The following is a 12,038-nucleotide window of genomic DNA, read 5'->3' as shown; positions in this document are numbered from 1 at the left end:
ATGTCTGCTTCTGACCGAGGTTTTTCTCTTCCCCTGTCTTCACAGTCATTCACGCGTCCCTCTGCATTATCTAGTCTGCTAAGGACTGAATTTTAGCCCTGATATTATCACAACCATTGAGTTTCCTGATATTTTTGGCTCATGTTGAGACTTTCCCTTCCCCTTTTCTGGTATTCTGCCTTTTGTGATTCTGAGACACTGGTGTTCTTCAGTGTTTTCCTGACCTTCATTTTCAACACTTGTTCTGGATAGCGTTTTGCAGACTAGTTGTTTGAAAGCTTATCTTTTGCGCCTTCAATATCTTTGGAACTGAAAATGGTACTTCCTGTTTCTTTTACTGTTCTTCTTCATCTCTACTGGTAAGGTAATATCAGGTATCTAATGTAGAGTTCTAGGGCTTTGTTAATTGAAAAATTTAGACTCTTGTCTCTACGCAATTCCATGGGATTTCTGTGAGGACAATTTCTCCTAGGCATTGATGCCATAACCTGTACCTGTGTGTGTTGTTTGGTATATCTCCAATTGCTGGTGTTGCATTAGTTGTGATGAACAACCCATTCTACTTCGATTAGCATAACTTCATTTTGATTATACTTATCTCACACTTCTGAAAGTGCACAGGACACTTCCTCTTGTGGAAATGAAGCTTCTAAAAGTTCTCAGCTCTGCATTCTTCTCTATGTCATTTTGGAGTGTTTCCAAAACAGCAAACTGAGAGTGCTCTTCTGCTTTTTATTGCCACGGGAATGTCCCAATGAAATCAGTTCTTTCCAGAGCTTCTCTGTCTACAGAAACACCAGTGGAAGCATATCTATGGATGTCACATATCAGGGCCTGCTGGAATGATCCCGCAGACCTTCCTTGTTGTCCTAGGTGCCGTACCGTGCCGGTGCCATCCAAAATGTAGCATCCGCTTTTGGGAGATAGTGCTGAAGGGAATGCTTCCTCTTCTCACGCTGTGGACTTGGACCACTCTCCCTTGTCCTCTCATCCTTGTGGCACGGGTGCACGAAGGCAACCACAGAGTTGTTGCGCATCCTGTGACTCAAACCAAACCATAATCCCAGCCCAGGTTATGAATGTAGCATATCCTAAGGCTTTTCATTCTGATTTCAAATTCAAGGCCCCCTGGGTCCCTCAGACCAGATGCACGATATCTCTGATTCAGCCCCACACGTGCTCTATTGGCAAAATTCCCAATTGGTCCCTGGTCCTGCAGATGTACTGGGTGTGGCCATGGGACATATCGGTAATCGCAACCGCGCGACCAGTGTGGTTGATTTATTATTGGTACACAGTTCGGTTTGCTCTCTTGATTCGACCCACCACATCCCACAACGCACTCCAGATCCCTGAGACTCAGCGTGTGCCATCATCCGTAGCTCTATGCCTCACTGACCATTGCCTCTGCTACCTCAAATTTGGCAGCTGGGATATTGGTCTCAGAATTAACTGTGGGGATATTTTGCGCTGGTTTCTTTGAGTTCTCTCAGCCAAGCATCTGCTGTGCACTCTTGTAAATCTCAGCACATCACCTTCAAACCCATGTCTCCTGTCCGCTTGAGAGTGTGCGTCCAAGTTAAACAGAGTTTCACCCTTGTTGCTCCATCACCAGGGGTCCGAACCTGCACTGGTTTCCATTCCCTGCTTTGCATTCTCCTGCTTCCAGGTGTCCTGAGGCCTCATCCTGTCTTTGGGAGTAACAGACCTCTCTTCGGCCAGTGTCCTATGCTAAGGGCTGGGTGAGTGGATGTTTCCATTGCTCTGTACATGGGAGCGAGTGAGTGCAGGTTGCACTTCTTCTCTGCCAACTGGGCATCGATGAATCAACACTATCCAGATACATTTCACAGAAATGTGATATTTGCTTAGCTCTTTGTTTCTATACAGCCGTGGTGGGAGGGATTGTCCGAAGACAACTATTTTGACATTGTGTTGATATCCCATTTGCAGTCTTTAAGAAGTTTAACAGAACTCATTTACATGTTTTGGGAGTTATACGAAAATGGAGTTATTTTTTGAAACACACTCAATCGACCTAGAAGCCAGACTTGTCAATTTTGGTAACATTGTGTCAGCTCGACGGAAAAGCTAGACAGATAGAATGCAAACTAGCAGTCCAAACTGTTCAAGGGGTCATGTCAGCTCTTTAAGGTTGAAGCCTCCGAAACCAACAGGAACCATGAAATAACTTTTGGAAACATGGAATAACCCCCAACCTTGGATACACTTGTGCATGTGGTGCCCTGTATCCCAATGACACCTACTGGCCAATGTTGGCATTTCAAGGGGTAACATCCCTCTCTAGGAAAATACAAGAGGAAACAAACCAAATATATACATTTAGGTTTGAATCCAAAAGCACCTAGAGGCATTCTAGCTAGGAGAATCCTGCTGCAGTTATGCTAGTCTATTGAGAACCAGGTGTTTTTCTATCAGTGTTGAGAACGCTTAATCATCCGATCCAGTAGTTTAAAGCCATTTAACGCAACCAAGTCTGCACCCCCATGATATAGTGCCCCCGGGGGCTTGACTCAAGTGAAAGACGATCCACATAAGCTGTGTCTTTAATGTCATTGGCGACTTTTACAGTTCAGTTCACTTTCTGACTTGTACTATTTACCTTCACTGTCTTGAAAAACTGAAGCCTAATACAGATTCATGTTCAGTCAAAGATTCCCCTCACTTACCACACTCCCTTCACCCCAGGGAAGACATAAACACAACATTTGCTGAATCTAGCGGAAGGACATCGTTTCTAGGTGTGAGCTAAGTATTCAATTTTATCTATTTCAGCCGAGACTATTTGACCTTTAAGGTGTTCACTGTTGTTCACAGAGAGTGAAGCTGGAGGAACTCTGATTCTAGGAGGGGCTTGCTCTTCTCGTAATGGCTTCATTGCAGCTCAGGTACTGATCCTTCAAAATGGATGCCTGAGTGGAGGGGAGGCAAGGGCAAGTGCTCACTAGCTAGGCCCAAACCTGGGAAAAGGCTTACCTGGGCTTGTTGAATTTTGGTCTGAATGGCTTGGGAATGCCCCTTGGGACGTGTGGATTCTCACGACCTCTTCCAAGAACAGGAGCGTTTTGATCATCTCTGCCATTTCTTCTCCTTCAGACGTCAGGGACCTTGGACCCGTTCTTGGAGAAGAGAATTGAGGAACTTCCTCAAGTCCACGTTGGCACTCCGTATGTTTCTGCCTGTATCAGTGAGTTTCAATATGTCTCATGAATGTCTTTTGAGCCTGGTATCCTCTACAGCTGTCTCCACGCCAGTATTCTCCATTGTAGCAGAACATCTCTCATCCATGTGTTCGCATCTCTCCTCAATCCGTGCAGCCAGCTTATCGGCCAGCTTCTCTTCGTGTCTCCCCTAAAGTCGACTTCACCAGGACTGGGCAAGTCTGAAAGTACCTCGGAGCCTGACCAGTAAGCTGATGACAGGCAGATCTTCCACTGTCTGCCCTTTCAGGTTCTGGAAACTGACCTGTGACCTCAGGTCTTTGGGCAGCAGCAGTATCTCGAACTTACACAGCTTCCCGGACCAAACACCTAAGCCAAGCTCCACAGAGGGCGGCAGCCCCTCCATCACACTGATCCACCCACAGAACTCTGCCCGGTTACCTAGGATCCAACAGCCACAACAAGCCTCGCGGTAAACACCAACATTCCACCTGGAATCCAACCGTTAACTGCCATCCCCAATGGCTGCTGCATCTTGTCAGTGTTGGGGGAGGGGCTGCATCCGACGAGAGGTTCCTAAGGTAAATGTGATTCTACCCACTAGCGTCCCATGGGCCTTTCTTCTTCCCTCTTTCCTTTTGTTCAGAGCTCTATGCACCGTACCAATGGAGGGAAGTGTGTCCCTTTTCAGTTGATGGTTTCACACGTCTTTAAACTTTCTAACAGTTCACAGTACACAGGGACCCACTAAAGGAGACTTATGTTCCTATAATATCCGTACACCCGGAATACATATGCGTCGCCTGATTTCTGCTGAAACACCCACACTCTCAGGACATGGATCCATTGGATTCATGGGGGCTGAAATTCCAAGAAATGAAACCAACCCCAATGTGCACTTTGCTGTCGGTCTCTTTTGCACTTAGTACACTTTGGCAGAGCTACTTGCCTTTGTTATAGGCTTCTTACATTCCTTCTCTACGTAGCCTAGAATATGGCATTCCTTCATCCTGTTGGAAGACATACAAGTCTACATCATGGACTAGGAAACCATTTGATTCCAAATCGGCATTAGTGTTAGGTCACGATATGCTCTTATGAATCAAAATTTACGAATATGAATGCACGCTTCTGATTTCCGAATACAAGTGTGCTGAGTACATGCAAGCCACGATACTGGGTCGATGCGTTCTGAATGACCCTTGACCTCACCTTGAGTATTTTCTTTGGAATAATCATGGTTCCCTTTGTATATGTCAGCCAACCATACCATTTTGGTGCTTGTTTGTTGGTTTGATTCTTTGTTGGTCTTCTTCTCGCTTGTTTTGCAAACACGTCAGGCCATGCATCTCTCCTTTCGCTTCAAACAGAGTCAAATAAGCTGATTCACTTAAGAGAGTGCTTCCAATCACCTATGATTTCCTGCTTCCCTCTCCCATCTTTAGGGTTTTGATGTCCTCCTTAAGTTCTTCTTCTTTCTTCTCTGCCACACATGCTCTTCTTGCATTTCCAATAATGGTTTCTTCTTTCCATTCCATCTTGCTGCTTTTCTATTCAGGGGAGTTTTCTCAACCTTTCTTTTAGAAAAACTTTTGAACTGCTGAATTCTTTTAAGATTTGCCGGTCTGTAGAATTCTCTAGCTCTGCCGTTATTTGAAATGGTTTTCATGTGGCATAGGCTACCCTAGGTGGCAGCATTTGGCCATTCAGGATATGGTCTGTGTCCTGGCACTCCTCCCTGTCCTGCAATATTGCTGCCGAGATATCAGCTGAAACCCCTCTGGAGGTTTCCTTGTGACTATGTTGTTTCCTCCAGGTGCATTTTAAATCACTCGGATATTCGTGAACTTTGTTGATTTGAATCATACAGCTGCTGGTAGGTCTATTGGGATTCCACCTCCTTCGGATGCTGTGTAATTCCTGAATTCGCATAGATGATTCTTTCTTGGCTTTCAGCAAGTTTCAGTCTGATTTTTCTACAGATAAATTTTCAGACACTTTTTGTTTCTTTATCTCTTGCTTTTCCATCTGGGACTCATGATTTCTATTCTTTCATGCCCTGTCTTAACCCAGGGTTCAACTGCAATGTTTTCATTTGTTTGCACTTGCTTTCCTATGTCTGCTTCTGACCGAGGTTTTTCTCTTCCCCTGTCTTCACAGTCATTCACGCGTCCCTCTGCATTATCTAGTCTGCTAAGGACTGAATTTTAGCCCTGATATTATCACAACCATTGAGTTTCCTGATATTTTTGGCTCGTGTTGAGACTTTCTCTTCCCCTTTTCTGGTATTCTGCCTTTTGTGATTCTGAGACACTGGTGTTCTTCAGTGTTTTCCTGACCTTCATTTTCAACACTTGTTCTGGATAGCGTTTTGCAGACTAGTTGTTTGAAAGCTTATCTTTTGCGCCTTCAATATCTTTGGAACTGAAAATGGTACTTCCTGTTTCTTTTACTGTTCTTCTTCATCTCTACTGGTCAGGTAATATCAGGTATCTAATGTAGACTTCTAGGGCTTTGTTAATTGAAAATTTTAGACTCTTGTCTCTACGCAATTCCATGGGATTTCTGTGAGGACAATTTCTCCTAGGCATTGATGCCATAACCTGTACCTGTGTGTGTTGTTTGGTATATCTCCAATTGCTGGTGTTGCATTAGTTGTGATGAACAACCCATACTACTTCGATTAGCATAACTACATTTTGATTATACTTATCTCACACTTCTGAAAGTGCACAGGACACTTCCTCTTGTGGAAATGAAGCTTCTAAAAGTTCTCAGCTCTGCATTCTTCTCTATGTCATTTTGGAGTGTTTCCAAAACAGCAAACTGAGAGTGCTCTTCTGCTTTTTATTGCCACGGGAATGTCCCAATGAAATCAGTTCTTTCCAGAGCTTCTCTGTCTACAGAAACACCAGTGGAAGCATATCTATGGATGTCACATATCAGGGCCTGCTGGAATGATCCCGCAGACCTTCCTTGTTGTCCTAGGTGCCGTACCGTGCCGGTGCCATCCAAAATGTAGCATCCGCTTTTGGGAGATAGTGCTGAAGGGAATGCTTCCTCTTCTCACGCTGTGGACTTGGACCACTCTTCCTTGTCCTCTCATCCTTGTGGCACGGGTGCACGAAGGCAACCACAGAGTTGTTGCGCATCCTGTGACTCAAACCAAACCATAATCCCAGCCCAGGTTATGAATGTAGAATATCCTAAGGCTTTTCATACTGATTTCAAATTCAAGGCCCCCTGGATCCCTCAGACCAGATGCACGATATCTCTGATTCAGCCCCACACGTGCTCTATTGGCAAAATTCCCAATTGGTCCCTTGTCCTGCAGATGTACTGGGTGTGGCCATGGGACATATCGGTAATCGCAACCGCGCGACCAGTGTGGTTGATTTATTATTGGTACACAGTTCGGTTTGCTCTCTTGATTCCACCCACCACATCCCACAACGCACTCCAGATCCCTGAGACTCAGCGTGTGCCATCATCCGTAGCTCTATGCCTCACTGACCGTTGCCTCTGCTACCTCAAACTTGGCAGCTGGGATCTTGGTCTCAGAATTAACTGTGGGGATATTTTGCGCTGGTTTCTTTGAGTTCTCTCAGCCAAGCATCTGCTGTGCACTCTTGTAAATCTCAGCACATCACCTTCAAACCCATGTCTCCTGTCCGCTTGAGAGTGTGCGTCCAAGTTAAACAGAGTTTCACCCTTGTTGCTCCATCACCAGGGGTCCGAACCTGCACTGGTTTCCATTCCCTGCTTTGCATTCTCCTGCTTCCAGGTGTCCTGAGGCCTCATCCTGTCTTTGGGAGTAACAGACCTCTCTTCGGCCAGTGTCCTATGCTAAGGGCTGGGTGAGTGGATGTTTCCATTGCTCTGTACATGGGAGCGAGTGAGTGCAGGTTGCACTTCTTCTCTGCCAACTGGGCATCGATGAATCAACACTATCCAGATACATTTCACAGAAATGTGATATTTGCTTAGCTCTTTGTTTCTATACAGCCGTGGTGGGAGGGATTGTCCGAAGACAACTATTTTGACATTGTGTTGATATCCCATTTGCAGTCTTTAAGAAGTTTAACAGAACTCATTTACATGTTTTGGGAGTTATACGAAAATGGAGTTATTTTTTGAAACACACTCAATCGACCTAGAAGCCAGACTTGTCAATTTTGGTAACATTGTGTCAGCTCGACGGAAAAGCTAGACAGATAGAATGCAAACTAGCAGTCCAAACTGTTCAAGGGGTCATGTCAGCTCTTTAAGGTTGAAGCCTCCGAAACCAACAGGAACCATGAAATAACTTTTGGAAACATGGAATAACCCCCAACCTTGGATACACTTGTGCATGTGGTGCCCTGTATCCCAATGACACCTACTGGCCAATGTTGGCATTTCAAGGGGTAACATCCCTCTCTAGGAAAATACAAGAGGAAACAAACCAAATATATACATTTAGGTTTGAATCCAAAAGCACCTAGAGGCATTCTAGCTAGGAGAATCCTGCTGCAGTTATGCTAGTCTATTGAGAACCAGGTGTTTTTCTATCAGTGTTGAGAACGCTTAATCATCCGATCCAGTAGTTTAAAGCCATTTAACGCAACCAAGTCTGCACCCCCATGATATAGTGCCCCCGGGGGCTTGACTCAAATGAAAGATGATCCACATAAGCTGTGTCTTTAATGTCATTGGCGACTTTTACAGTTCAGTTCACTTTCTGACTTGTACTATTTACCTTCACTGTCTTGAAAAACTGAAGCCTAATACAGATTCATGTTCAGTCAAAGATTCCCCTCACTTACCACACTCCCTTCACCCCAGGGAAGACATAAACACAACATTTGCTGAATCTAGCGGAAGGACATCGTTTCTAGGTGTGAGCTAAGTATTCAATTTTATCTATTTCAGCCGAGACTATTTGACCTTTAAGGTGTTCACTGTTGTTCACAGAGAGTGAAGCTGGAGGAACTCTGATTCTAGGAGGGGCTTGCTCTTCTCGTAATGGCTTCATTGCAGCTCAGGTACTGATCCTTCAAAATGGATGCCTGAGTGGAGGGGAGGCAAGGGCAAGTGCTCACTAGCTAGGCCCAAACCTGGGAAAAGGCTTACCTGGGCTTGTTGAATTTTGGTCTGAATGGCTTGGGAATGCCCCTTGGGACGTGTGGATTCTCACGACCTCTTCCAAGAACAGGAGCGTTTTGATCATCTCTGCCATTTCTTCTCCTTCAGACGTCAGGGACCTTGGACCCGTTCTTGGAGAAGAGAATTGAGGAACTTCCTCAAGTCCACGTTGGCACTCCGTATGTTTATGCCTGTATCAGTGAGTTTCAATATGTCTCATGAATGTCTTTTGAGCCTGGTATCCTCTACAGCTGTCTCCACGCCAGTATTCTCCATTGTAGCAGAACATCTCTCATCCATGTGTTCGCATCTCTCCTCAATCCGTGCAGCCAGCTTATCGGCCAGCTTCTCTTCGTGTCTCCCCTAAAGTCGACTTCACCAGGACTGGGCAAGTCTGAAAGTACCTCGGAGCCTGACCAGTAAGCTGATGACAGGCAGATCTTCCACTGTCTGCCCTTTCAGGTTCTGGAAACTGACCTGTGACCTCAGGTCTTTGGGCAGCAGCAGTATCTCGAACTTACACAGCTTCCCGGACCAAACACCTAAGCCAAGCTCCACAGAGGGCGGCAGCCCCTCCATCACACTGATCCACCCACAGAACTCTGCCCGGTTACCTAGGATCCAACAGCCACAACAAGCCTCGCGGTAAACACCAACATTCCACCTGGAATCCAACCGCTAACTGCCATCCCCAATGGCTGCTGCATCTTGTCAGTGTTGGGGGAGGGGCTGCATCCGACGAGAGGTTCCTAAGGTAAATGTGATTCTACCCACTAGCGTCCCATGGGCCTTTCTTCTTCCCTCTTTCCTTTTGTTCAGAGCTCTATGCACCGTACCAATGGAGGGAAGTGTGTCCCTTTTCAGTTGATGGTTTCACACGTCTTTAAACTTTCTAACAGTTCACAGTACACAGGGACCCACTAAAGGAGACTTATGTTCCTATAATATCCGTACACCCGGAATACATATGCGTCGCCTGATTTCTGCTGAAACACCCACACTCTCAGGACATGGATCCATTGGATTCATGGGGGCTGAAATTCCAAGAAATGAAACCAACCCCAATGTGCACTTTGCTGTCGGTCTCTTTTGCACTTAGTACACTTTGGCAGAGCTACTTGCCTTTGTTATAGGCTTCTTACATTTCTTCTCTACGTAGCCTAGAATATGGCATTCCTTCATCCTGTTGGAAGACATACAAGTCTACATCACGGACTAGGAATCCATTTGATTCCAAATCGGCATTAGTGTTAGGTCACGATATGCTCTTATGAATCAAAATTTACGAATATGAATGCACGCTTCTGATTTCCGAATACAAGTGTGCTGAGTACATGCAAGCCACGATACTGGGTCGATGCGTTCTGAATGACCCTTGACCTCACCTTGAGTATTTTCTTTGGAATAATCATGGTTCCCTTTGTATATGTCAGCCAACCATAACATTTTGGTGCTTGTTTGTTGGTTTGATTCTTTGTTGGTCTGCTTCTCGTTTGCTTGGCAAACTCGTCAGGCCATGCATCTCTCCGTTTGCTTCAAACAGAGAGTTATATAAGCTGACTCCCTTAAGATAGTGCTTCCAATCCCCTATGATTTCCTGCTTCCCTCTCCCATCTTTAGGGTTTTGATGTCCTCCTTAAGTTCTTCTTCTTTCTTCTCTGCCACACATGCTCTTCTTGCATTTCCAATAATGGTTTCTTCTTTCCATTCCATCTTGCTGCTTTTCTATTCAGGGGAGTTTTCTCAACCTTTCTTTAAGAAAAACTTTTGAACTGCTGAATTCTTTTAAGATTTGCCGGTCTGTAGAATTCTCTAGCTCTGCCGTTATTTGAAATGGTGTTCATGTGGCATAGGCTACCCTAGGTGGCAGCATTTGGCCATTCAGGATATGGTCTGTGTCCTGGCACTCCTCCCTGTCCTGCAATATTGCTGCCGAGATATCAGCTGAAACCCCTCTGGAGGTTTCCTTGTGACTATGTTGTTTCCTCCAGGTGCATTTTAAATCACTCGGATATTCGTGAACTTTGTTGATTTGAATCATACAGCTGCTGGTAGGTCTATTGGGATTCCACCTCCTTCGGATGCTGTGTAATTCCTGAATTCGCATAGATGATTCTTTCTTGGCTTTCAGCAAGTTTCAGTCTGATTTTTCTACAGATAAATTTTCAGACACTTTTTGTTTCTTTATCTCTTGCTTTTCCATCTGGGACTCATGATTTCTATTCTTTCATGCCCTGTCTTAACCCAGGGTTCAACTGCAATGTTTTCATTTGTTTGCACTTGCTTTCCTATGTCTGCTTCTGACCGAGGTTTTTCTCTTCCCCTGTCTTCACAGTCATTCACGCGTCCCTCTGCATTATCTAGTCTGCTAAGGACTGAATTTTAGCCCTGATATTATCACAACCATTGAGTTTCCTGATATTATTGGCTCGTGTTGAGACTTTCTCTTCCCCTTTTCTGGTATTCTGCCTTTTGTGATTCTGAGACACTGGTGTTCTTCAGTGTTTTCCTGACCTTCATTTTCAACACTTGTTCTGGATAGCGTTTTGCAGACTAGTTGTTTGAAAGCTTATCTTTTGCGCCTTCAATATCTTTGGAACTGAAAATGGTACTTCCTGTTTCTTTTACTGTTCTTCTTCATCTCTACTGGTCAGGTAATATCAGGTATCTAATGTAGACTTCTAGGGCTTTGTTAATTGAAAAATTTAGACTCTTGTCTCTACGCAATTCCATGGGATTTCTGTGAGGACAATTTCTCCTAGGCATTGATGCCATAACCTGTACCTGTGTGTGTTGTTTGGTATATCTCCAATTGCTGGTGTTGCATTAGTTGTGATGAACAACCCATACTACTTCGATTAGCATAACTTCATTTTGATTATACTTATCTCACACTTCTGAAAGTGCACAGGACACTTCCTCTTGTGGAAATGAAGCTTCTAAAAGTTCTCAGCTCTGCATTCTTCTCTATGTCATTTTGGAGTGTTTCCAAAACAGCAAACTGAGAGTGCTCTTCTGCTTTTTATTGCCACGGGAATGTCCCAATGAAATCAGTTCTTTCCAGAGCTTCTCTGTCTACAGAAACACCAGTGGAAGCATATCTATGGATGTCACATATCAGGGCCTGCTGGAATGATCCCGCAGACCTTCCTTGTTGTCCTAGGTGCCGTACCGTGCCGGTGCCATCCAAAATGTAGCATCCGCTTTTGGGAGATAGTGCTGAAGGGAATGCTTCCTCTTCTCACGCTGTGGACTTGGACCACTCTTCCTTGTCCTCTCATCCTTGTGGCACGGGTGCACGAAGGCAACCACAGAGTTGTTGCGCATCCTGTGACTCAAACCAAACCATAATCCCAGCCCAGGTTATGAATGTAGAATATCCTAAGGCTTTTCATACTGATTTCAAATTCAAGGCCCCCTGGATCCCTCAGACCAGATGCACGATATCTCTGATTCAGCCCCACACGTGCTCTATTGGCAAAATTCCCAATTGGTCCCTTGTCCTGCAGATGTACTGGGTGTGGCCATGGGACATATCGGTAATCGCAACCGCGCGACCAGTGTGGTTGATTTATTATTGGTACACATTTCGGTTTGCTCTCTTGATTCGACCCACCACATCCCACAACGCACTCCAGATCCCTGAGACTCAGCGTGTGCCATCATCCGTAGCTCTATGCCTCACTGACCGTTGCCTCTGCTACCTCAAACTTGGCAGCTGGGATCTTGGTC

Source organism: Vicugna pacos, chromosome 30 (assembly GCF_048564905.1).
Source record: "Vicugna pacos chromosome 30, VicPac4, whole genome shotgun sequence".
In the NCBI taxonomy this organism is placed as follows: Eukaryota; Metazoa; Chordata; class Mammalia; order Artiodactyla; family Camelidae; genus Vicugna; species Vicugna pacos.
This window is presented reverse-complemented; position numbering follows the sequence as displayed.